Raw genomic sequence first — 23,835 nt, 5'->3', positions numbered from 1 at the left:
TTTAGGTATGCCTTTCTTTTCTCACTTAAAAACAAATAATACCTAAAATTCAAAGTGTATGGAGTAGACATGGATCTACTTAATACTGAAGGTAAATAGAATTGAAGAAGAAGAATTAATTTCTTCTTATTTTATATTAACTTAGAAACTTTGGTTTTTAGCAGAAGTAATTTATTGAGCATTTTCTTTATCTAGTGTGTCTCAAGTGTATAGAAACAGGGTCTTTTGTATCTGTGATCATCAAAATGTCTTTCTACTAAACCTGTGCATTCATAGAACAATTCAGGTTCTTCCAAAATATTGATGCTGACATGTGCAAAAAAAGGAATGATCTGAATGTTTTGATCTTGGAAGCAATCTTGATCAGAACAGTCAATAAAACACAAAATGGTACAATTGGCCAACTGAAAGCAATTGTCTTTGTTTATTTCTCTCCCAATGTAGTGGGCTGAGCGCTGGCCTGGCCTGCTTGGTTTTCTCTTTACCAAAACTCAAGCCACTTCAAACCACACTCAATATTATTAAAGAATTATTTTACTTAGGCCACTATTCCTGGCTACTGCAATCAGTACTTTTCAGTTTTGTCTGAAGAGAAGTTAATAATTTGTCTTGCATGTGTTGCCACAAACTCTGAGGAATAACATGAAACCAAAGCAGAACTTGAGAGAAGGAATAGGTAGCATTCACCCACATTTACCTTGTTTCTAGTTAGATCAGAATATGACTTAGTGAAAAATCTCTCCTTAGTGGCAGGTTTGGTAAAATCAGTCTTTGTTATCACACTATTTTTCTACTTAGGAAATAATTTCTGAAATGAGAGGGAGCTATTCACATGCAATGAGATTTAAATATAGAGTGAATCTGCACAATTTCTCCATGTCAGAAAAACACAGTATACAATTTGACAAACTTTTTCCTAGTAAGTGCCTTGTACACATGTAATTTCTTCAATACCAGGATGGTTGTTAGTTTTCTGTGAACAGCCCCAAGTATATTTTATAACCTGAGCACAGTTCATTTCCTCATGGAGCAATGCAGTCCCAGCTGCCCTCGCAAGAGCAGAATTCCAGATGTTCCTGTTTTGCTGTACAGAGCAGTGCTGTAATTGTTGGACAGCAAGGATACAATTTGGCTCTCTGATAATGCTCTATCTGTAGAAATACTTTCACTGTGGCTGCAGGAATGTGTACATACATTAGGAAGGAAACTATGCTATGGATTTCAGCCTTTAAATGCATTCATATGGCCCAGGTGATTGCAAGAACCACTTGGATCTGAGAATATAATTATGACATTTTCAGTATCATGTAAGGAAGGAATTAGCCATTATTTAAAGTGGTGTACATGGTAACATGTACATGGTAACAAGTGATTTGAACCTGTCATTCATTTAATAATTCAGGTTGGAAAAGGCACATGAGATCATTGCGTCCGACCGCGAACGTAACACTTCCAGGTCTACTACTTAAATCTTCTCCCAGAGCACCACGTGTACATGTCTTTAAGTACCTCCAGGGATAGTGACTTCATCACTTCTGTGGGAGCCCTTTTCCAATGCTTCACAGGCTTTTTGGTGGAGAATTTTTTCCTAATATCAAATCTTAATGGCCCCTGTGCAACTTGAGGCTGTTCTCTCTTATCCTATCACTCGTTACTTGGGAAAAAAAGCACACTTGACACTCAGACATGTTCTGCTGCAGCCTCCTGTGAGATAGTTATAGAAAGTGATAAATTCTCCCCTGAGCCTCCAGACTTCATAACCCCAGTTTCCTCTGTTGTTCCTGGATAGACTTGGGCTCTAGACCCTCCACTTCAACCATGCAACTTCTTGCTCTAGTCATGACTGCAGTTTGTGTATAAACCTATCTATGAAAGAGGTTCTAGATGTTCAGCTTCAGTGTTTCTCCTGCTGTTTCATGGAGCTCTTTTTATAGGACACTAAAAGCTTAATAAAGCTTGGAGTTGGTAAAAACAAAGCATGTGAGAACAACTTTAGTTGTGGTTGTTCCCATATTTTTTGTATTATTTCAGAGTATGTCCTACTATGGTCAAATGTGCATCTGTTCCAATTTCTTGAATGTGTTCATGACTGAGTTGGGGGCTGATCCCAAGTTTCTTCCACACTTAATAACTCCTCTTTACAGATAATTTAAATACCTTAGTGATCAGTGGTTAGGGCAGAAAGCTTCTCACATACCAACTATAGCTACCACTTGTGGCAGAAAAGAATGAATGTGAATCTTTTTTCTGTTCTGAAACCCTCTGTGGCCATTTTTATTTTCCTAGTTGGCGTAAGCTGAAAATGACTTTTTAAAAGAAGGTCTAGCAAGACTGATTCTTGATTTCATGTGATGATTCTGATGTTTTATTGTAATAGAAATTTGTAATCAAGATTAGCAAAACTGTTAACAGTATGCAGTTCTGCCTTCAGGATGAGAAAAATGGAGATGCTTCCTGGAATCCTACTTACTGGGAGAAAGATTGGAGGGGCTAACAACATGGGTTTAGGAGTGTGGAGAAAAGGATCTTCTCTCCCTTCTGGGCAGTAGAGTTGAACATTCAGTTTGCTTTGTGGTCTAGGTTTATTACTAAACTCTTGAGCAAGCCTGGAGGCATTTCCTAAATGAGGCTGCAACTACACAGCTTTTAAACTCAATTAGCCCTCTCTCCTGAGTTCTGCATGCCCTGTCAGTTCTAATGGACTTTGCTTGGCTCTGTGACAGAGAAGGTGTTGGGGGTCTCCAGAACCAGTCCCCTTCCTCCAGATGGGGTGGAATGGCCACATGTTATTGTGGCCCTTGGACAACAACAATTTAAAGTTTCTCCAGATTATTAAAATGTAAATTTTGCCTAACGGGTGAAGGGTGAGGAAAAAAAACCTAGTCAGTTGGTAGTCATTCAACAGCAAAGAAATAAGTTAGCTTCTACTACCTGATGTGAGACTCCTTCAGAGTGGAAAGAGTACCAAACTGAGCTGTACTTTGTGTCATATCAACAGGATGGGTTGGCCCAGGGTCTTTCTTACACAGTGATCTTCTCAGGCTTGTGGTCTGCAAAATGCAAACATGAGAGAAAGCAATCCTATCACAACTAATAGCAACAAAAGTGTCTTAAGAAAATTGCTATTCCCAGGAATACAGATTAGAGTGTATTTAATAGAGGGGTAGAAGCTATATCATACCATTAAAAAAAAAAAACAAAAATAAAGACAAAACACTGAATGACTGCCTTAAGGAAAACCCCCTTGTTAGTCTTCAAGCACAAGAAAATACTTGACCTGTTTTGAACAGCAGTGTTTTATAACATGCTTTTGTTGGATCACAATCTTTTTTCTCTTCTCTGTTTGATCTAAAACTCCAACTGTGTTAATTTAAAAAAATTAATGTAATGCATTAAGCTTGTAATATGATTAAAGGTATTACTAGAACTTTACAGAAGGTGGTTTTTTTTTTCTCATTCTGTTAGTTTTGCCCTGCAACTGCAGTTCTATGCAAAACTGTAACTAGATCAGATTGTGAAAACTTAAATCTTTTTTTCCTCTGTGGGGAAAATGCAGGTGGTTTTGAAGAAATACTTATTTCAATGGAAGCTCTTCTGGGAAAGTGTTTTGTGTGAGGACAGGAAAAAAACCCCCTTGCTGCCCTATAAGGGTTGATGGCCTAGTGTTTTGGTGTGCCTCTGGAATGTCAGAACTCTGTTGTTGAGAAGGGCCTGGAAACCTGGATTTCTGATACTTTGTGTGAAAGTCTTAATGATCAGACTATCTGTCTGGAAAGTGATCATGCTGCTTACTTTTTCTCTTCCACTTTCTTTTATGATACACACCTTTTCCCAAAAGAAAATTGAAATAACTTAGACATACCTCTCTTTAGTCTAATAATAAAATGTCAAAAATATTTTTAGCTCCCTGAGAAAAGAATATTATTTTCTGATCAGTTTTAACAGTAAGGCATCGATCCATTGTTCATGTTGTCTAATAATGAAAAAAGAATAATAATGATATAGTTCACTCTTAGTAATGAAATTGAAGCAACTGTATGTGTATGTAAGGAGGATGTTGTGGCTGAAGAACTCTGGAGCCATGGAAACTTCTTGTGTTTATTCTACTGAGTATTGCAAAGGAACACCTTGATGTCTGTGCACTTGTACATGTACTTATTTTCCTTTATTTATGCACAGTGAAAAACTAGAGCTAATGTTGGAAATGTGAGTGCTTCTTTAAAAAATTCAAACCCAAAGACAAGTAAACAAGTTTGAAGGGAAAAAAGTCCTCTTCATAAAACCATAGTGTTTCTCTATGGAAGAATATAAAATAATCTGTCTGATATGTCTGGATCTCTTTTCCATTCATACAAAAACATGAAAAAAAAGGTTAGCTGCTCTGACTATTACATCATCTCCTTTGAAGTACAAATGCTAATTGGAATCAGTCAAATGTCTGTCTAAAAGCATGTGTGCTAAGATACTACAGTTCTTTCTTTTATGTACTTGCATACAGGCATATCTGATTTTCCCTACAGCTTCTATCAGTGAGGGAGGAAAGGTGGTCCTTGGATCATGCTGCCATGATCCTCATTTTTAGTACTTTATGTTTTATTTTTTATCACTCAAATGTGGTTTTGAATGTGCTTCTGAATCACTACAAAAAGAAACAGACACTGCAGTCCATCTCTAGCTGAGTTTCCACCTTGTTTAAAGACTGGTGCTTTTCTCTTTTGTTCTTTAGAAAAGATATTTGGAAAGCAGAATCTAATTAAAAACTAAACTCTTCACTCTTAATTCAAGGGCACAAGAGGTAGCCATTGGTGTGTATGTTTGATCTCTGAAATATTTCAGTCTGCTGTGTCATTCAGATGTTTGTTGGATGGACTTGGAAGAATGCTTTGGTTGCCATTTAGAAAAATCTAGTGCCCGCTAGTGCAATACATGATAAAAGGAAGCAATGCTCAAGACCTATTGTCTGTGGATTGCTGCAAACTGCTTTTTGTTTTACTGCTTTTAGCTTGCTAACTGCAGAAAAGGTTGTCTCCATGTTTTCTTCCTGTTATCGATGTGAAATTCTTCATTTCAAGTACTTTCGCATTTTGCTTTGACCTGTTTTTATAGTTTTTAGTGCTGCCTGTTTAACACATGTGCAGCAAACTGCTGCACTGCTGAGTTCCTGCAGATGTTGTGAGCCAGTATGACTTTTATAACTGCCTCTCTATGATGTTCAGTCATGGAAGCCTTGGTTTAGGAAGAAGAAACCCAGTCAGTCATAGATGTCTTCAAATGTCCTGACTTACACCTGGAAAAAACTGTATGGCATTTTCTTGTACTGTCTGTGTGCTGTGCTCTCTGGGATGGTTTACTTTTGTGGCTTTAAACACATTAGGTAAAGTTTGGAGCCATCCAGTAATTGTATGTTCCAAGTTCCTTTTTGCATCTACAGCAATCCTGTTAATGTTACCTTTTCAAAACCCTTTGTTAGTAAATATCATCAGATAAAAGGCTTTTGTATTCTGGATTTCTCCTCTGTAAAAGTCCTGTGACATAAACACAGTATTACCAGCTTGTGACTTTAGGTTTACTGGGGATTTTAGCAGGCTGTTAACAACTACAAGTATGGCATTTTTTACCTCCTGATTTGGGGGGAATTTTGTTTATCAGATCGCCTCTGTTCTCCTGATTCCCTTGTGTATAAACTTGTCCTAAAAGAGAGCCATCTCTGACTACATTTTGTTAATTACGATTTCAAAATGCTTGCAAATCTGAAAATAATTTCGCCAAGAGTATTCCTCTGTTGAAAGAGTGACCAGGACAGTACTAGTTTTCATCTGTATTTTGATATAAAAATTCCATGTATTTAACAAATCATAATTTTCATTATTTTCAAGATAAATTTCAGAAAGACAAACTTTAAGCAGCGTAGTATCAGTGCATTTATCTGGCATGAAATCAGCCATCAGGACTGTGTCCTAGCCTGTGTCTGCTTGTGCCTGGATGGGGGAGTTAAATTGTAGGGGTAACCTTTCACATGAGTGTGCTAGGCAGTGTGTGCAGGACAGGACATCATAACATCATTCCTTGAATGTTTCAGCGGAGTTTTTGCTTCCTGTTCTGGAAAATAGTGTTTTCTGTGATGTATCTTATATCTTTCTCACTCCTTCCATCTCTACCATCAAAGCATCATATCATATGCAAGATTTTTCTTTATTTTAACAGCACTTTTTAAATAACTCTGCTGAGTCTGTCAAGTCAGGTGTGTAACCAACATTGTACACAGCGTTTTTTTTAGAAAGTGAGATTGAAAAGGAAATAATTAAATCATCACTACTGGTCAAGAGTTGCACTGAGGCATTTTCCGGGGGAAAAAAATTTAACAGTAAAGCCAGGACCCATTGGTCCTATTCTCTGTGCTGGTTCACAGCATTGTTTTTCTCGCTTCCTTAAGTCACACCAAAAACCTTGGCTGCAGGCCCCTCCAGTTTGGGGTGGAATTAGAAATAGAGAGATTTAGACTCTTTAAAACTGATATTCTAGCTCTTTTCTTTGCTAAGGTAGAATTAAAACCATAAACTATTGGTAAATGTCAACTAACCGCTAGACTTGAAAGAACCAGCAGCTGCTTTCTGCTTATGAAGCAGAGAAACTGTGTGGGAGGAGATGTAAAGAACCTCCTCAAATACCCACTATAACAGAGGGGCGGGGGAGAGACTGTACTGAATATGGGGTTTAACCTTTAGAATTTTTTTCTGATCTCTCATGCTCTTAGACTTGTATGAAAATGCAAAATGGCAATTGATTTGTTTCAGGTAAAAGCATCAGACAAAGGCCCCATGCCACCTAAAACTAATTTCTGATAAAAAATGGACTACTCAGCTTGCCCGTATCAATTTTGTGTCTGTTAAAGATTTATGGTATGAATCTCATAAACAGTTTTCAAATGTATTTAATGAATAATTGTTTGCAAAGGGCTTGAAGTGTGCCTCAAATCAGATGCAATGTTTCACTGCAGCAGTATTATTAACAGCATTGTTAGTGTAGTATTGAAATGGTAACACTTAGAAATTCATCTACCAAAAATCTTAAATTATGAGTTTTTCTTGAATACATATAAACATAGAGTGGGAGGTATTCATTCATGATGTATAAAATGAGATAAAAAATAGGCCACAGGTTTGCGTTAATATAAAGTGAGACAAATTCTAGCTTGGCAATGCTAACCAAAAGCTGTCTAAACAAAGCAACTAATGTTTATTCTGCTCCTAAAAGGAAGTCTGTAACTGCTGTTGAAAAAGGGTTGTTCTGGGATGGTTTTTGGGGTCTTTAAGTAACTTATGCAGTAATTCATAGATCTTTCATCACTTTCTGATATGAAAAAAATAAGTATAGCTTCAGTAGCTCATGGCAAAACTATTTTTAGCCCTTTTAAAAATATTTGTGAAAACTGACTAGAATATGTTGGGGAAAAAAAGATTGGATTGTTTGGGTTTGTTCCCCTGAAAATAGTCAATTACAAGACAGCAAATGTATCTGGAAAGTGTGGTGACAATCTGGCTTTTATATTTGGAGGCCTTTTTGAACTTAGATGCTGACTGCACAGGGCAGATGAAACAGCTCTCAAGGAATGATAAATATTGTTCAGTATGAGAAGACTGTTTTTACATGAAAAACTCTCATTAAAAAAAAGGAATAGAACTTCAACTCTGTTATTTCACCTGCTCTTCTTTTAAACATGTCCATTCTTGTTTGCTGACTACTCCCACTATGGAGCACTTGTCCACAGTCCTGGGAATTACTACTAACTCCCTAAGATGGGGGTGGGAAACTAGAAGTGGTGAACAAGGGCTGGAAGGGTACCAGCTGGAGGATATTTGTGACAGATCAGAATAACAGGAAGAGAGAGAGTAAAAAAGAAACGGTCAGCACTTCTGGCTTTTTAAAAGTGGGGTGCAAAGGACTTGCTGTTATGTTTTTGCAATGTCTTGTTTCCAGACTGCTGGCTTAGTCAGCCACATCTTTAATTTGCCAGTTTATAACAGCTGCTTTGGCTGCTACCACAGACAGAGAAATTATAATTTCCAAACCTTCATTTCATCCCTCTTACCTATAATCCTCAAGTTCCAGTCTGTCTGACCACTTGACTAGGCTTTTTAATTAACAGATCTTCTTGGGGGCCTTTAAATGTGTTTTGCATATACAGGAGCTCTAAACAGCCTTGGAAACTCTTGATGAGATGAAAAACATCCTGCTGGGAATATAAAATGGCACATAGTGCCTAGAATAATGATTTCCATAATTGAAATTTTCATGTGCTATATTAAAAGGCATCATTTACCTGGGGTCCTGTTCTTTTGAAAAGAAAAATGTTCTAGTTTCAAGAACTTCTCTATTTAACACTATCTTTATGTGGTTTTGTTGACTTCTCAGAAGAAGGCTCATGGGCTCAGCAAAAAAGGGACAAAGCTGAAGATGAATACTAGCCCTTGATTATTTTTCTTCAGTTGGTGATTCAGATGTACTTGCTTTGCTCAAATGAGGCAGGTGGTGGAGTTCTGTAATGATCTTTACTCTGTACCTGAGACCACTGATCATTTGGCTGAGGTGGCACATTGTTAATGATGTGTTAATAAACAATGTAATTTGGGAAGGTAGACTCTTCTATGGAAGGTAATAGCCCTCCCTGCTGCCAGTGTCTTAATGTAATTGAAGAAAACATCTTGTTTTAATCATTTACTAATTGAATGGCAGAGTAACTAATCTCTGGGATGTACCTTGTAGACCTGATTATGTGTTTCATCGACTTCTGGGGAACCGGCACGGATGATGTTGGTCAAATCGTCCTCAGCTCTCTTCATTGCTGCAGCTCTGTGGTGATTTGTCTAGAAGACAAATAAAGAATTTTGTTTGACACTTCAGGATATGCCCAATGGATCAGCCAATAATTGAGCTTGACATTCCCCAAGGAAAAATCACTAGTGTCACTGTAAAAGTCTTAGTGGTTTTGTACAATCTGTACTGTTTTTCTTCAGATTTTCAGATAAGATGAGTTTTGCTTCAAGCTAGCTCTAAGTGAAATTAGATTATTCAGAAAATTAAGATGTGACACAATACTGTCAATAAGCCTTATATTTTCAATAGTTGAAACATCATAAATAGTTACATCAGTGATATTTTTTTCCATGCCATTCTGACTTGCTGTTCATGTAGGATCATGCAGACATATAAAACAATAAAAAATTGTCAGAAAATGAGCTCCTGGATTATTTTGCAGTTGTACAGATCAGTTGTCAAGATCAGTTTCTGAAAAATCAAATACTAGACCTGTGTGTGTTGGGTTTTTTCCATAGTATACTTCTGAATTAATTTTCTCTTACAGAAAATTAATCCTGCTTAACTACTGAAACGTAGGTCGAGGTAACAGTCTGATCTTTACTGCTGACATGCACCAATCCTAATGAAACCTGCACCACTCCTGCACTTTTTTAGTAGCTCTGACTATTATTCCAGTCTCAACCTGTGATATTTAAAAGCACATGAGGAACTACATAAATGCCTTCCCCTGTCCCTGAAGTCCCGTGGGTTAGGTGATGGGATTCTTGAAGACTTTCTAAATTGTCAGTCAGGAAAGAAAATGACAGGGCTCAAGGAACAAATATTTGAGTTGCTTCTCAACGACACTTTATTAAATTGGATTCCTTTAAACAAGTTTAGTACCAAGTAAGTGTGGTATATTAGATCTAAAAATATTTTTTTCAAATCTCTACTTTTCAGTGATCTAGTGGTTACTTTTTGAAGAACTTGTGGCCTTGCAAAATACTGTAATTACATAGCGTGTTTTCAAAAAACCTGGTGTCTAGTATTAACCATCTTGTGGTTTCATGGAAGACATTTTGAGAATTTTGGATCCATCTTGTTCAGCTATGCCTTCTCTGTTATGATTAATGGAGGAGCATGCACGTTTAAATTCTTTGTAGGCCTTTAAAAAGTCTCACATTTTTTATTTGTCTATTTTATAGGACATGAAAAAAGCCCCATCACCCCTCAGGACATTAAAGCACAGTGCTTTAATTACACAATGCCCATTAATGCTAATAAATTTCATGCTAAAGACCTGTGCTGTACCAGTGCCAAGTCAAATATAAGTCTGCTTCCTTTTGGAGCCCTGTGCCATACGCTGCCCGGACACGCGGCCATTACAATGAGCTCAGTTCCAATAACAGACTTCAGACACAGATGCAAGATTTCATGTTGACTTTTAACAACTTCTATAGGTTGAAATAATGCTAACATTTTATTTTCAGGTAATCTTTACAAGTGTTTGGGTAGGGATAGTGTTAGGTGAGTGATGGAACATGTGTGAAATAAAGTGATAATATTTTTCACTGCTGCACTCTTTCTTTAATCTGCTATAACTTGAATTTTCTCTGTAAAGATTACTTTGTAATGATGCCCTAAAGAATGAATATAAGATAAAGCATGTTTGTAACTGTTCATAAATCTTATTTCATTCTCTGCTGTTCCTCTTACCTAAGTCAGTAACTACAGCCTTTTTTTTTTAAATATAGTTCTGCTGTTAGCATTTCTAAAATCTAACCTCAGAATTAAATCTCCTTTTATCTTGGAATATTCCTGGAAACCAGGCAGTCATATTACTCTTCATCTATGTGTACAAGTACAGCACTTCTACTTTCAGGGTGGGTGGGGCAGAGCAAGAGTTTGGGATTCAGTTTATGAGAATTTGAAGTGAGGGGACTGTGTCAGTTAGGTGTATCAGACTGGGAGATGCAGACTGTTTTTAAACTCTGCAGTAAGATAAGATAAGTAAGATCTCTTTGTACTAACAAAATGAAAATGGTGGTTTGGTCTGGTTGAGAATGGAGACCAAATGGACACAGCTATGCATTTAGGAAGGGCTGAGTGATGGTTGGATGGTAAAATGCATTAAAAACCCCAAAACAATTTAGATATTGACTGGCTATGAAGTGTTAGAATATGCCTAGCCTTTGCAAGTGGGAGGATGGTGGGATTAGCTAAAGGATTGTGAGAAAATTTAATGAAAAATAAATGTGGATTTGTAACTAAATGGGCAGCATTGAAGTTTTCTGATGTTCCTGATACATCACCTCAGGTGTAATGTGGAGAATAGGGCTGGGTTTTGGTTTGAGGTTTTTTTTTATAGTTCTGGACTCTCTCCAATCCCTGTGCATCAATCAGTGTTGATATCCTGAAGGGGATTTATTAGTTAGTCAAAGGATTACCAGCCCTTTCTTTCTTAGGTCTTTTGGCAGAGCAGTCTTCAGGAGTAGACAGAAGGGAAGAGAGGCAGCACCTGGGTTCAGAGTCAGAAATGTGCCGCATCCTCACGATGAAGGAACAGGAACAGGAGGGTGAGGAGAGGGTGAGCCCAGCAGAGAGCTGAGCTCTCTGCCCATGGTTCTTCCTGCAAGGCAGAGGGCCCTTGGGGGTCTTTTTAGAGTGCTCTCAGCAGTTGTTTATCCTCAGTAACAAACCTGTCTATTCAGGGCATTAATCACATTTTTAGAAAGTTTATTATACAACATTTTCTATGTTCTGTTTATACTGTGTTAGTGTTCTACTGAAAGACTGGAAGACTTTGGCTGAACTTGAGAACCTCTGCAGAAGCAGCCTCCCCTAAGACAAAGGAAAGGTATATTACCTGTAGAGAGTTTGCAAGAATGCTGCATGTTGATAAGCACTAATTATCAGAGCTGGGAGTGCTTTGGAAACCTTTCTGATGACTAAAACTCCATTTTACACCTCTACTTCCTAAACTGCCTGTCTAGTGGGACCTTCTGCTATTTTTAACAGTGGCTTCTTTTGCCACTGAGTCCTAAAAGACTGGAATCACACTTAAAGCAATAGTTTCTAATCTTATATGCTGTTGTGAATATCCTTTTTATTTTTAAATTAGTGAGAATCTTGACTTCTCCCAAATCTTCCCACTATTAATTGGACTTTCCCCCAACTTTGACTAGTCTCAAAGAGAAATCCTGTTGTTTTTTCTCCTGCTCTGCTTGCCTGCATTCACCACCCCTGCTCAGATGCAGACCTGTTCCAGCTCAGCAAGGAGTGCCAGTCATGGAAGTAGTAAACTTGTGAAAAGCTCAAAAACTTGGATGTGCCTAGGTACCAGGCTTTTAAATTAATTGCAACTTTATTAATGATACCCTGGGGGAAGCATCTTTTAGTAGTAAACACAACCAAACAGATTTGGGCTAAAAAGCTGGATTTACTTTGTTTTGGTTGTGTACTACGGCATTATCAGGAGATGATTTAGAGCTGTGAACTCTTACCTTGGATCATGTTAAACTGAAGGCTCTCCATGACTGAAAATGTTTCTCTGAGTTTATGGGAGTTCTCCCTCTCCTACCCCCTGTAGCACTTTGCAGTTTAAAAACAGCCGTGTGTTAAATAGCATTTGTTGAGCTTACTCAAGAAGCAAATTTAATTTCACTTTTTCTTGAAACATTCATTCCTGCTCTGCTTTTGAGGTTACACACGTGCCAGTGTGCTATTCTTCTCCCTAGTAGTTTCTACATGAAATCTATTTTCCCTGAAAAAATGGAATCTTTGTGTCTTTGTCTCCTCACTAGCTTTCAGGCATGTTTTGGCAAGGGCTCTGACTGTTGAGGCACTGGAGAGGAGGGGCCTTGCACTCATTTGTCAGCTTTTCTTGCATCTGTAATTTTTGCCCACTCAGCAGTACTGGAGGGGCTTAAAAAAGGGGGAGAACTTGCAGTTGTTGAAAGTAAAACTCTTGAAATAATTGCTGGACTGTAACAGTTTGGGAAAGAGGTGTATGCGAGAGAGCAAATGCTTTGACTAAAACCAGCTTTAGCTTTAATGTTTTAGCAACTCTCCATTTCGTGTAATTGCATGCCTTTTCCCCATAGATCTTTACAGGCAATGGTACTGTGTTTTTATAGATTTGTTCATTATGTTTTGATAAACTGGCTTTTCTTAATGATGATGAAAATAATTTCACTAGTGTTCAAGACTTGGTTGTTTCCAACCAATAGTTTAATTTAAAATGCTTAAGTCTTCTCTAACTTTTGTCCTAATCCTTTCCTGCAATCTCCCTTTGCAAGCTGGGTGCTTTCATCTCCTCATGTAATGTAACCAAACAGAAATTAGTTAATTTTTTTTTTTATTATTAGAAGACAGATCCCTTCATACTAAGGCAAGCATTTTTCCTCTTCAGCTTTTTATGGAATATTAACGTTGATCTCTCCTCCTCGTTTCAGTAGGCTATTTAAGCTCAGGGCTCATACTGTGAGCTGTTAATTAATCAGTGTGACAGATGAAGAAAGTATCCAACTATGAAAGGAAACCTTACTTCAGTGACTAACAATAAGGATGTGAGCCCGAGTGATTTAAAGGATTTTTTTTTTTTTTTTTGTGAATGTGTGATAAGGAGCCTTAAGCTGTTCGAGGTAACGATGGGGGTTTTTTTGCTCAGATTGTGTCACTGCACAAACATTAAAGGGCTCATCAATATTTTGTCTTGAAAAGTCTAGACAGGAGTTAAAAGAGCCTCTCCTACAGTTTGAGGAGATCCTGTTTCCCATAATTAATAACAGGAAGCAAGTAAATAAGACTTTACTGACAAATGAAACAGAAACGGTAACGTGTACCCAGAAACATTAGCTCCTGGCTGAGAAATGTAGCTGAGGTCTGTTGGTTTTAGTGTACAGGAAAAGATCGCTGTGGGGACACATTAGAGCTTTGCTCATGTCTAATTCAGTTATGTTCTAGCAGACTAAAAGTCAAAAAGTAATGATAATGCATTTTAATTATTGAGAGTGATTCGTGACCTTTGTTTACATCTGTGTTACAGTCCAAGAACTCTTCCCCTGTCATTATTTGAAATTCTTTGAACTCAAAAGGAGATTTTCATGTTTACTTAAAAGCTACCAGAAGGCATTTCAGACATTTCCTGGAACAAACTGTATATATATATATTTTAGAAAGATAAGAAATGAAAGGAAACTTGAGGAAAAGCTTTCAATTTTCTTCCTTTTTGACGATTGCATTTTCCCTTCAAAGATACCTTTTCAGAAAGTAGTTGGAAACCCTTCTCTCCCCCTCCAAATTCCTCTGGTTAAAATCAGTTAAACAACAAAAGGAGAGTGAGACCCTCATCTCTTCTGTAGCAGTGTAAAACCTGAGCACTGCTATTTATCTCACCGAGCTGTTAAGTTCATTTCAGTAACCCCACATTGCACAGACAAAATTCAGCCTTGCCCTTGCCTGCCATACTTCTGATTTCTTTGGTTTTTGGGTTACACTGGAGGGGGAGATTGGAGGCGCAGGAAAAGGAGGAGGATTCTGTGTGGCTGGGGGATTGGTTGTTTTCCCAGGGAGCAGCAATGACTGAATGCAATATTCAGAAGTACTGGGAAGCACATTTAACTCTGTGTTTGTGCTGGACCTTAAGTCTGAGCTTGTTGAATTATGGGTTCATCGTCTGGCATGCTGGCTATATGATACAACTGTGTAATACAGGCTGTTTGTCATCTTGGTGCTGACCTTGAAAAGAGAAGAAAAGTGAATTTGTTTCACTGATTCTTAGATACACTGGACAGTAAATTCCTGCTTTAGCTATTTAATTTCCCCCTGTAGGTGAGCTGTTGGACTTTCTGCTAAAAATGACAAGATAGGACAAAATAAGCTTGTTTGTAGAGCTGCTGTTTTTTCCTTTTCTGTATATTTTAGAAGATTAACAGCCGTTGCTCCACAGAAGCATGGCGATGAATACTAAATAGTCCACCATAAGGCATTTTGGAAGGAATTCAGTAAATTCAAAGACACCCCAACACTATATTCCATAACTTTCTCCACTGACTGTAGCTTGTACTATGAAAGCAACAGACTATATCCCAAAAGAGGACCATGCTGTTTACAATACCTTGTCAGGTTAAAATGTTCCCTGGCAGTTATTCTTTTATTGTTGACTGAGATTTTTGGGCACATGCATCTAACCTTAAGCATAGGCTTCTCCCATTTTCCTCAGAGTTTCTATATTTCCACAGTTCATAACTGGACTTCTGTTATCTTCTAAATGCCTTTCCCTCCCCTGTTTAGTACTGAGTTCTGTCCCCTTGAATCATGCATGCCAATATCTAGCTAAACTTACAACTTTTAAATGAGACAACCTGTGGAATGTGGTGCTACTTGACACAAGTGCTTGGCTTCTTACTGAAAATAAATAGCTCAGATGTCACTTCAAATGCCTATTGTAGAAGGGAAAAGTTAGAGGCAACTATTGAAGGTGCATTTTTCAGGGTACCTATAAGGTATTTTATCAAGTTTTTCCCTAGCTCAGAGCTGTAATAACTCATGAGATCCCAATGAAGTTTATTGTGGAAACAGAGCATTTTCTTTATTACAAAAAAGTTACCCTTCACAGCAAAGCTGTGAATAAAATTGCATTACTTTTTCATTTATTTTGGACCTTTGAAAGTAATTTGTCTAGATCTATTATGTGCAGCATATAGGGTTAGCATTTTTTCTAATTAAAAAGGAAACAATATGCAAGTCTCTTTAATAACAAACTCGGGTATATCCCATGTCATGTCCCAGAAAATATTCTTATATTGAGCCTGATCTTTGTATTCAGTTTTTGGTGTGGTTTTGCAGTAAAAGAAAGCAGAAAATTTCCATGTTTAGGGTGCTTCTTTTAGAAAGAAAGGTGATCCATCAGTGAGGAGTTTGAATTCTTTGAATTGTCAGATTATATATTACCAGAGCTGTGTGCACTGGTACATGTAGGTTGTTTAAATGCATATTTCAGAGAGATTAATGACTACAGTAAATATTAGACTAATGTAGAGTAAAATTCCTGATATTACCTCAGTTTAATCTAAAAGGTGTTGGTATGAAAAACTACAGTTCTAACAGGACTAGGTAGGTACTGGTAGCAACATTTTGCTGTCTTTAATCTTATAGTACATAGTTTCCAAGTGGAACTCCTTCTAACTAGCAGTTTCCATGATAGTATCTAGATTTCCTGTTTATTTTATGTGGTATTGTAAGGATCATCTTGTGCCTTTTTCCAAAAGAATGAAGACTCTCTTTAAAAAGGTATTATCTAATCTCTACTCTGTTAAAGTCACAAGGTTCAAAGTAACTGTAGGTACCCTGATTATACCTCACCTTTTAACACAATATTTCTTTTTGTCCTGTAGGATTTTTAAAATTACTTCTAGCATACTTTTCTTGCTGTGTGTGCTTGTGATTTGACCTGGTTCATCCCTTTTCCATAATTTTTAAATACTCTCTATTTTAGAAGTAAAGATTTATTTCTGATTCAACAGAAGGCTCCTTATAATAAACCTAACTAGAAGAAAGTAAAAGAAAACTAATTTTCATTCAACTTCAAATATTAAAGTTGCTAATTACATTCCAGACCATCATTTAAGTATGTTAAAAATCTATTTTTTGGTACTTCACATTTACTGTAGGAAGTCTTTGAAATTTCCTTTAGTTCATAGAAGTTGGCAAGCTCTGCTTATTTCTTTTAAGCAATAAACTTACTTTGGCATACAATTTAAAGAAGCTATTCCTATTCATCCTCCTTTTAAATTAAATAATGATTGTATGGGTGAAAATAATGTAAATTGTTGGGAAGGTGTTAAAGTAGAAGCAAGCAGATGGATTAAGACTTAAAGAATTTGCCCCAAAGTTCCTTTTAACATGACTGCTATTGGCTACCTCTGGAAAGTTTGACCTAGTATGTGCAAAAGCTCTCCAGGCTGTCAGGGAGCAGAAGTGAAATAGAAGAACTGTACTGAACTGCCATCAGGTAATAAAATTCAAGGATAGCCAATAGGATATGTGAGTTCAGGCATTTAATTTTCAAAGATGTTCACTTTGGAGATTCAATTAAAAAAGACATTTAGACTTTCAGTTTCTTCTTTGCAAAACAGGGAGCAGAAGCTAGCTGCTAAAATTAAAAAAGATCTTTGAAAGGGACAGACACTTACTGCTACATTTATTTCAGTGATGTTGTAGAGTGGGGAGGTCTCCTGGCTCTCCCAAGTCTTTCTGTCCTGCATCCTACAAGGGGTTCAGAAGGAGGGGCAATGCCCTGAGAGCCCTCACTGTGCTCTCACTATTGTGACAGTCATTAGGAGTCAAAAATGGAGAGAAATTTCAATACTTCACGTGCAGAGTCTGGAAGCTAAAACTTCTGCTTTATACAGAACAGTAATTGAGGGGGGGGGAAAAACAAAAAGAGTAAAATTTCCTGTAATGCCCTCTTCAACCATTAGAAACTCAAATGCACCTCTGTAATCAGAGGAAGAAATAGTAGAGTTGCATCTTTTTTTTGGCAGCAGAGGAGTAAGGGAATACCTGGCACTGTTATTTCTTGATGTCCTAGTTTAAGTTCAAACTCACTAAATCATTGTGCCTCATGTTCTCACTCCTTCAAACACAGCTACCTGTGTTTTTTGAAAAGCCAGGAGGTAGGAATATGAGAGGATGAAACAGGATTTTTATTTCTTTACTTAAACGTTCTCATAAAGGATTTTGTAGCTAGCTTGGACTGCACCTTTCCAGAAGCATTATTTCTCCCAAGTAAATATAAAGTGACCAGTTAAATAAATGGATTTTTTGGTTTTTTTTATAATAAAGCATGCAGAGATGTAGAACAAAAGACAGTGGTGCTTTCCTCTTCCACTGCTTTTCCCTAGAAAGGAGGTAGTTTTACATTCTTGTAAAGAACAAGTACTATTCTCATTTTTGAGTATCCAGTGTTCTTTCTTTTTTAATTTTTTAAAGTTCTCATTTTTCACTAGACTATACTATTGCCATAGGTGTAGTAGAAGCCTTCAGTTATGGTATAGGAAGGGAGTTTTGTTAAACAACTTTCACCTTTTTTTTTGCCAGGCTCTGTACAGTACTTCCTCACTGAAGTCACTACAGAAAGTGGGACAGCCATGGCAAACTTGTTTCATAAGTATATAATACTTATGAAATAAGCATAATATATAATAGATAATAATACTATATAATATCTATAATACATAAAAATATTTTGGTATATGCAGTTAGTCTTGGTTTTTTAAAGTAATAAGGCATACAATATCTCATTTTGCTAATTAAATTAGCATATATAGACATTAACATTTAAATGCTTCTTGCCTTCAAGTTAGGGCAGGTCAAAGTTTCTTCTCATCTTGTTTCAGTTTCAGAGTTTCAAACTGCTTCTCAACTGCAGTAAGGCCATGACTGGGACACTCTGGGGGTCGTTCTGGCTGCCTGAAACTTTTGGTTTTTTGTTTGTTCCTCCACCACGAGTTGCACCAATACAGGCAGCAGAGCAGTGCATGGCCTGGGCAGTGTTGGTGCTGTGCAGATAATGCAACCTGGCCAGAGGTGTGGGTTCCTTGAAGTGGTTTCAATAGTACATTGTAATTCTTTTCAACAATGACAAAAACTTTTAAATCACTCTCTACCCAGCAAAAAACTTTTTGCCTCATGGCACTGAGTTCTGACATTGCAGAAGAGTGCTTTGACTCTGCACTTTGAATGCTTCTAGACAAAATTTCTCTCTGCAAAGATGAGCAGTACTTAGTGAACTGAGACCTTCTTGGTGTTCCTTTTGTTACTCTTTTTGATTGACTGTTAAAACCATTTTCCCTCCTAATCGCTAAACGATGCAGAATTGTATATTCATTTCTTTAAAAGTGTTACCCTGATCCTTCTGCCTTAAAATGTGTAGAGAACCTCCTGTAAAAATTAATGTAAGGAAAGAAATCAGCCTAAAGTACCAGAATTACCTGCAGTATGTAAAATAGTGTGCATTAAGGTTTTACTGGTGTTTCTTTGTTTTTTGGAAAGGCTTTTGTGGGGGTTATTGTTACTGTTTTTAGTCTGGAGATCTCTAACCTTGATGAGAACCCATTGAAAGAAGAAATTTTGGTCATCCTTCACCTTCTATTCCCAAGCATGCTGCCATGATAAAGGAAGATACATATTAGTTAAATATTTATGTGTCTTTCAATAATATAAACCTTTCTAATTGAATGGTATTGTGTCTTTGTAAAGAAATAGCTACATCTTTTGTTGGATAGTATTTTTTTAAATGATACTGCAATAAACAAACCAGCATTTCAACTTGGGAGGCAACTTCCTGGTGTTAAAAACAAAAGCAAGTCCAGCACGATTCACAATGAGAAATTTCTCTTGCCCTAAATTTGATGGTAGCTCAAAATACTTAAAGTTTGAACTTGTATGTTTTATTAATTCCACAACTCAGACAAAAATTTAAGGACCCTCTGAAAGATTACCCCCTCCTTTTCAAATTTTTTTGAAGTGTATGCTCTGCCCTCTTCATAGCTTTAAAACAGAAGATGAAGGCTGTGGTTAAAGGCTCTTCTATAAATTCCTGTGAAACACTGAGTTTTCTCCATGAGAAGTCCTCTGCAATCAGTACCAAATACCACACTGGTATGGCTTGGAAAATGGCAGCCTGCAATAACTTTGATAAAGGCTGAAAATGGCTCCCAAGAAGAGAAACATCTCTTTAACATGCTTAACAGCAATACCATGATGAAGGTTTCAAAGGCCCTGCAAAAGAGTCTCAAGTACCTTTGTCAGCTGCATATTTCTCAGCCTTGATCATAAGCAGAGATCTGAAAAGATCTTTATCTTCTCTGGCTTGTTACAGGTATCACCTATTTCATGATGGTGGAATCTTCTGACACCAGAATTATTTTTAAAACAGAGCTGAATCTCATTTATTTTCCTCTTCCCCCCACAAACTGCACTAATCAAAGTCCAAAAGTCATCCTTCCCCTCTCCTGAATAAATTTGCATAACTCATAGCAATTGCAATTCTCTATTAAAACACCTGAAAAGTAGATTTGAATCTGGGATTGTGATAAATATACTTTATCTGGAGGGCTGGTCTTAGGACATTGTTATGTTCTATTGAATGGCTTTACCGCATATTTTATTGGAAAAATTGGGATAAGTAGTTGCACTTGTCCAAAATGGACTGAAAACTTTTTACTAGAAATTATTTGGATTGGTACTGTTTCAGATAGGATTGCTTGCATATTTCCTCACAAATTTTGTATTTAGTTCTATCTTGAGTTGTTAATTATGCCAAACAACTTCGAGGTACTTCGGGCCCATTACATTAAGCACTAAATATCTTAGTGGGAGGCCACGTTGTTGTGTGTATGAGGGTGAGATGAAGTAGCATTACTCAGTACGTTGAATGCATGTGACCATGGAATGCTAGATTGCTAATTTATATGAAGTCCTTCACATAAAGAAATGAATCACTGTCTACCATTCATTGCTATATTTTTTAACTGGCAAACTGATAAATACTTCATGACCACAGGTAAGCAGAAAACTCACTTTTTCCAGCCCACAAAACTTTGAGCTCAAAACTAGTCCTGTTCTACTTTGAATTTCAGTGAAATTTAGGAAGAATGCAGAGATCTGTCTGAAGTAGTCGATTTACTGCTAAATGAGAAACAGCTATTTTGGAGTCAGTGTGTCTGTTTTTTGACTATAAATTCCCTTTTAATCCCTGGAAATGTTTTCTGAAGGAGTTTTCTTTAAAAATGGTACCACTCCACATGAAGTTTAACTTTATGAATCACCATCCTCCAGCTTGACAGAAAAGCCGATATTCAAAGACTGCACTTGTGAATTAGGAGTCAAACATGAAGTGAAATCTTCTTACGTTTTTGGTGAGAAGTGGCACTTGATCCTTGAGGCAAAGAAATTCACTTCAGCCTACGTGACACATCACATTACGAGCAAGTGCACTGGCAGGGCTGTACGATGAAATGCCATTTTCTGTTAAGTTAAAAGTAGGACACTTTTTTTCCATTTCTGAGAGCTCTATCACATATAGTTGCTTTTGGAAATTAAAAATGGCAATGGCCCTGTACAGAAGTGGCCTATGAATTACAGAAAAGCAGCTTATGCTGAGAAGTATGGCACAAGAAGATGCCAGGCATTTCATGAGGAGAGAATGCGGCACAGTCATGTGGAGATTACAGAGCCCACAAAATTTAGTTATGCTAAGTCTCTTTTTCTTAAATAGAGAGGAGAATCAATAAAATATAATTAGTTATGTTTTTTAGCAGTCTTACAGATGCTCAATATATCTTCAGAAATGGTACTGTAAGTACAGAGAGGAAAAAGATAATATGGAGAATTTTAGGCTTGTTAATCTCGGTATCCTGATGTAAATTACGGCTGCTAGGGTTTCAGGGTGATGTACTACTCTGTGCATCATATACCATACAGAACTCCCTAGATTTCTCAGTTACTCTATTGCAGTGTCCAAAAGACTGTCTGCTTTGGTTTATAGTAGGATGAATAAAGGGAATAATCCTAACACAGCTTCTCAGAGCTTGGGACTCAGGGAATAAACAAAGAGGAGTTTCTCATATTGCATCATTCTGAATCTGGAACAGGAGCCCAGATGAACCTGGGTGTCCTGCTGGCTTCACCAGTAGCTTGGTTTTTCCTTAAGGAAGCTTATAAAAATATTTCAATCTACACTAATAGGTCTTTTTTAATTGCCATTCTGGTGCTAATGTTGGAATTGTGTTTTACATATGGATAAAAGCAGCTATAAGGCCATAGAGGTGATGGAATGAAAGAAGAGAATTTTATTCCTTGCACTATAGTGTGATAAATTGCCTTGTTTAAACATTTTTGTTGTTTTAATAGCTTTGAGACAATTTTATTTTCAAGATTTTGAATCAGTGAAAAAATAACAAAGACTTAAAAATTAGAAATATACTGCAGTGAGGACTGTAACCCTAGCTCACAAAAGCTTTTGCTTATAATAATAAAGATTGGAGTTGTAATTAGCTTTTTTGGAGTGTTTTTCACTCCAGCTGCACTAGACAATACTCTGACTTGCAGTTAATACATACAGACATATCTACTTATTTTCCTTTGCATTGCAGCATGTGTACTTCCCTAATTGGCAGCTTGCCATTTATATGTGGAAAACAAGATTGTGTTAGCAAGAGGGAGAGAGTGAGATATCAAACATCTACAGTGCACAAATATCTGAGTTAGGTTACTCAAAGGAAAAGAGATTTAAGTTTGAATTTATTTGTTTGGATCATAATGCACTTAGATCTTCTGTCAGGCTAAACATGAGCTACAAATAACCTAAGTCTAAGTTAGAACTCAGACTGCCACTGTGAGATTTTCACTTTAGGGCCACCTGTTACTTTGATTAAATGTGGAATCTATGTAGATATCCAGTAAGACTGGATAGATTCAATAAATCCACTCAAGTTTTCTCTTAATATTGAAACCTCTGTTAAACTGCTAAGATCCTCTTCTCCCCTAATGAAGGATGGGATTTTGAAGGCATTCTGCTTTACTTTGGGAAGTTAAATGCCATAAGTAGGAACAAGATGACTAAATACAATGTTCTAGGAAACAAATGCTCCTTATACCCTACAAAAACTGAAAAATTAACATTGATATCCCAGACATTGTTGTAAATTAGGTAAGTGATGTAACAAAAAGAGCTCTATCAGGCACTATATCACTGTCCTTTTAAATGGATGTATTGCTAATCTGATTGAGGATCACTTGGCACCAATTTCATATGGTCTTGCTAGGCCAGCACAGTCTATCTTGAAGTAAAGCATTAAAATAAATTCTATCTCCCTGGGAAAGACTTGCTATGTCTTCAAATTTCTCTTGCTACATCTTAAGTGTAATTGATTGTGAGTAGAACCAACTGTAATCCTGGATCCTGCCTGAGAAGTCAAATTTTCCACTAGTACAAAATAATTATTTAGAACCAACAAGTTTTAATTACCTACCTAAATTCTAGAAGACAGCATTTTAGCTCTTTTTGAGAATGGATCTTGCACGTTTTAAGACATTCATGGCTTAAGGGCACAGAAATAAAATAAATTTTTTAAATGCTTCCAGGAAGATTCAGTTTAGGACTTCAGTTTCCTTAGATGCCTTTTGTCAGCATCCCTTTTTCTCTTCAGTGTATGACAAGTGCTTGTAGTAATTCAGGTGTTGCAGATGGATTACAAACTGAGAAGTATTGTGTGTTTTGTGCCTGCCAACGTAAGGAACTGAATGAATAGGTTTTGAGTACTCAGAAGCGATGCCTTTCTAGACAGAGTACTTGAATTAGACAAACAGACTCTGAAGACTTTCTGACACAGGCTGTCTGCTATAGCTTGCATAAATCTGTGCTGAATGAATACACAACCAGAATTACTTGAAGAGAGTCGACACAAGTGGTGCCAAATGAAACAATTCTCTTAGATCTGTAAAACTAAGGTGGTCATCAATGAACATAGTCACTACTGCATTAATGATTTAGTTATTAGAGATGATAGGAACAGTGGAACACAGTTAAAATCAGCAAAGTTTGCCTTCTCTATTCCAATCTTGAATTTTATAGTTCTCATCCTGAATTTAGGGAGTTCAGTAGCTTCCTTGATGTAATCAGCTAGAAGTGACTCTGTTCAATGCATATAATCCACTGTTTTAACAGTCTATATGATCTCCACAGATTTTAAAAGAATTTCCCACTGATGGAGCTAGCCTTCAACCCAGCTTTGCTGGGAGTTCCAGTTTGCCACACAGGAATTCATACATTTCCAGAAATTTGAGCACATCTTTTCTTTCTTTGCCCTTTCTGTTTATTCAATATAGTAGCCCCTATCCTCTAGACAGGTTTTGTCAACTGAAACACAGCAGGTAAAACAAGTAAAGAAATTTGTCAGACAACACAAAGTGATCATTAAAGCACCAACAGTAGCCTCTTAAATACTTTTGATTTTGGTGTTTCTGTGAAAA

The 23,835-nt window shown here is 37.0% G+C and overlaps 1 long non-coding RNA gene across 12 annotated transcripts in view; it reads right to left on the bottom strand.

Moving 5' to 3' along the window:
• The window catches only part of LOC116999969, a 61,673-nt gene that overhangs the window by 22,814 nt on the left and 15,024 nt on the right, over positions 1-23,835 (bottom strand). For 11 of the 12 annotated variants that reach the window (XR_004418671.2, XR_004418670.2, XR_004418672.2 and 8 more), the window contains exons 2-3: positions 8,757-8,864; positions 2,932-3,050 (exon numbers count right to left, since the gene is read on the bottom strand). This is a non-coding gene — a long non-coding RNA (uncharacterized LOC116999969). The remainder of the gene's footprint in view (positions 1-2,931; positions 3,051-8,756; positions 8,865-23,835) is intronic. The other variant, XR_004418667.2, reaches the window with a different exon arrangement.

The sequence above is a fragment of the Catharus ustulatus genome, chromosome 9, assembly GCF_009819885.2.
Source record: "Catharus ustulatus isolate bCatUst1 chromosome 9, bCatUst1.pri.v2, whole genome shotgun sequence".
Taxonomy (NCBI): Eukaryota; Metazoa; Chordata; class Aves; order Passeriformes; family Turdidae; genus Catharus; species Catharus ustulatus.
Note: the sequence above shows the minus strand (reverse complement) of the source record. Positions and strands in the feature narration are given on the sequence as shown.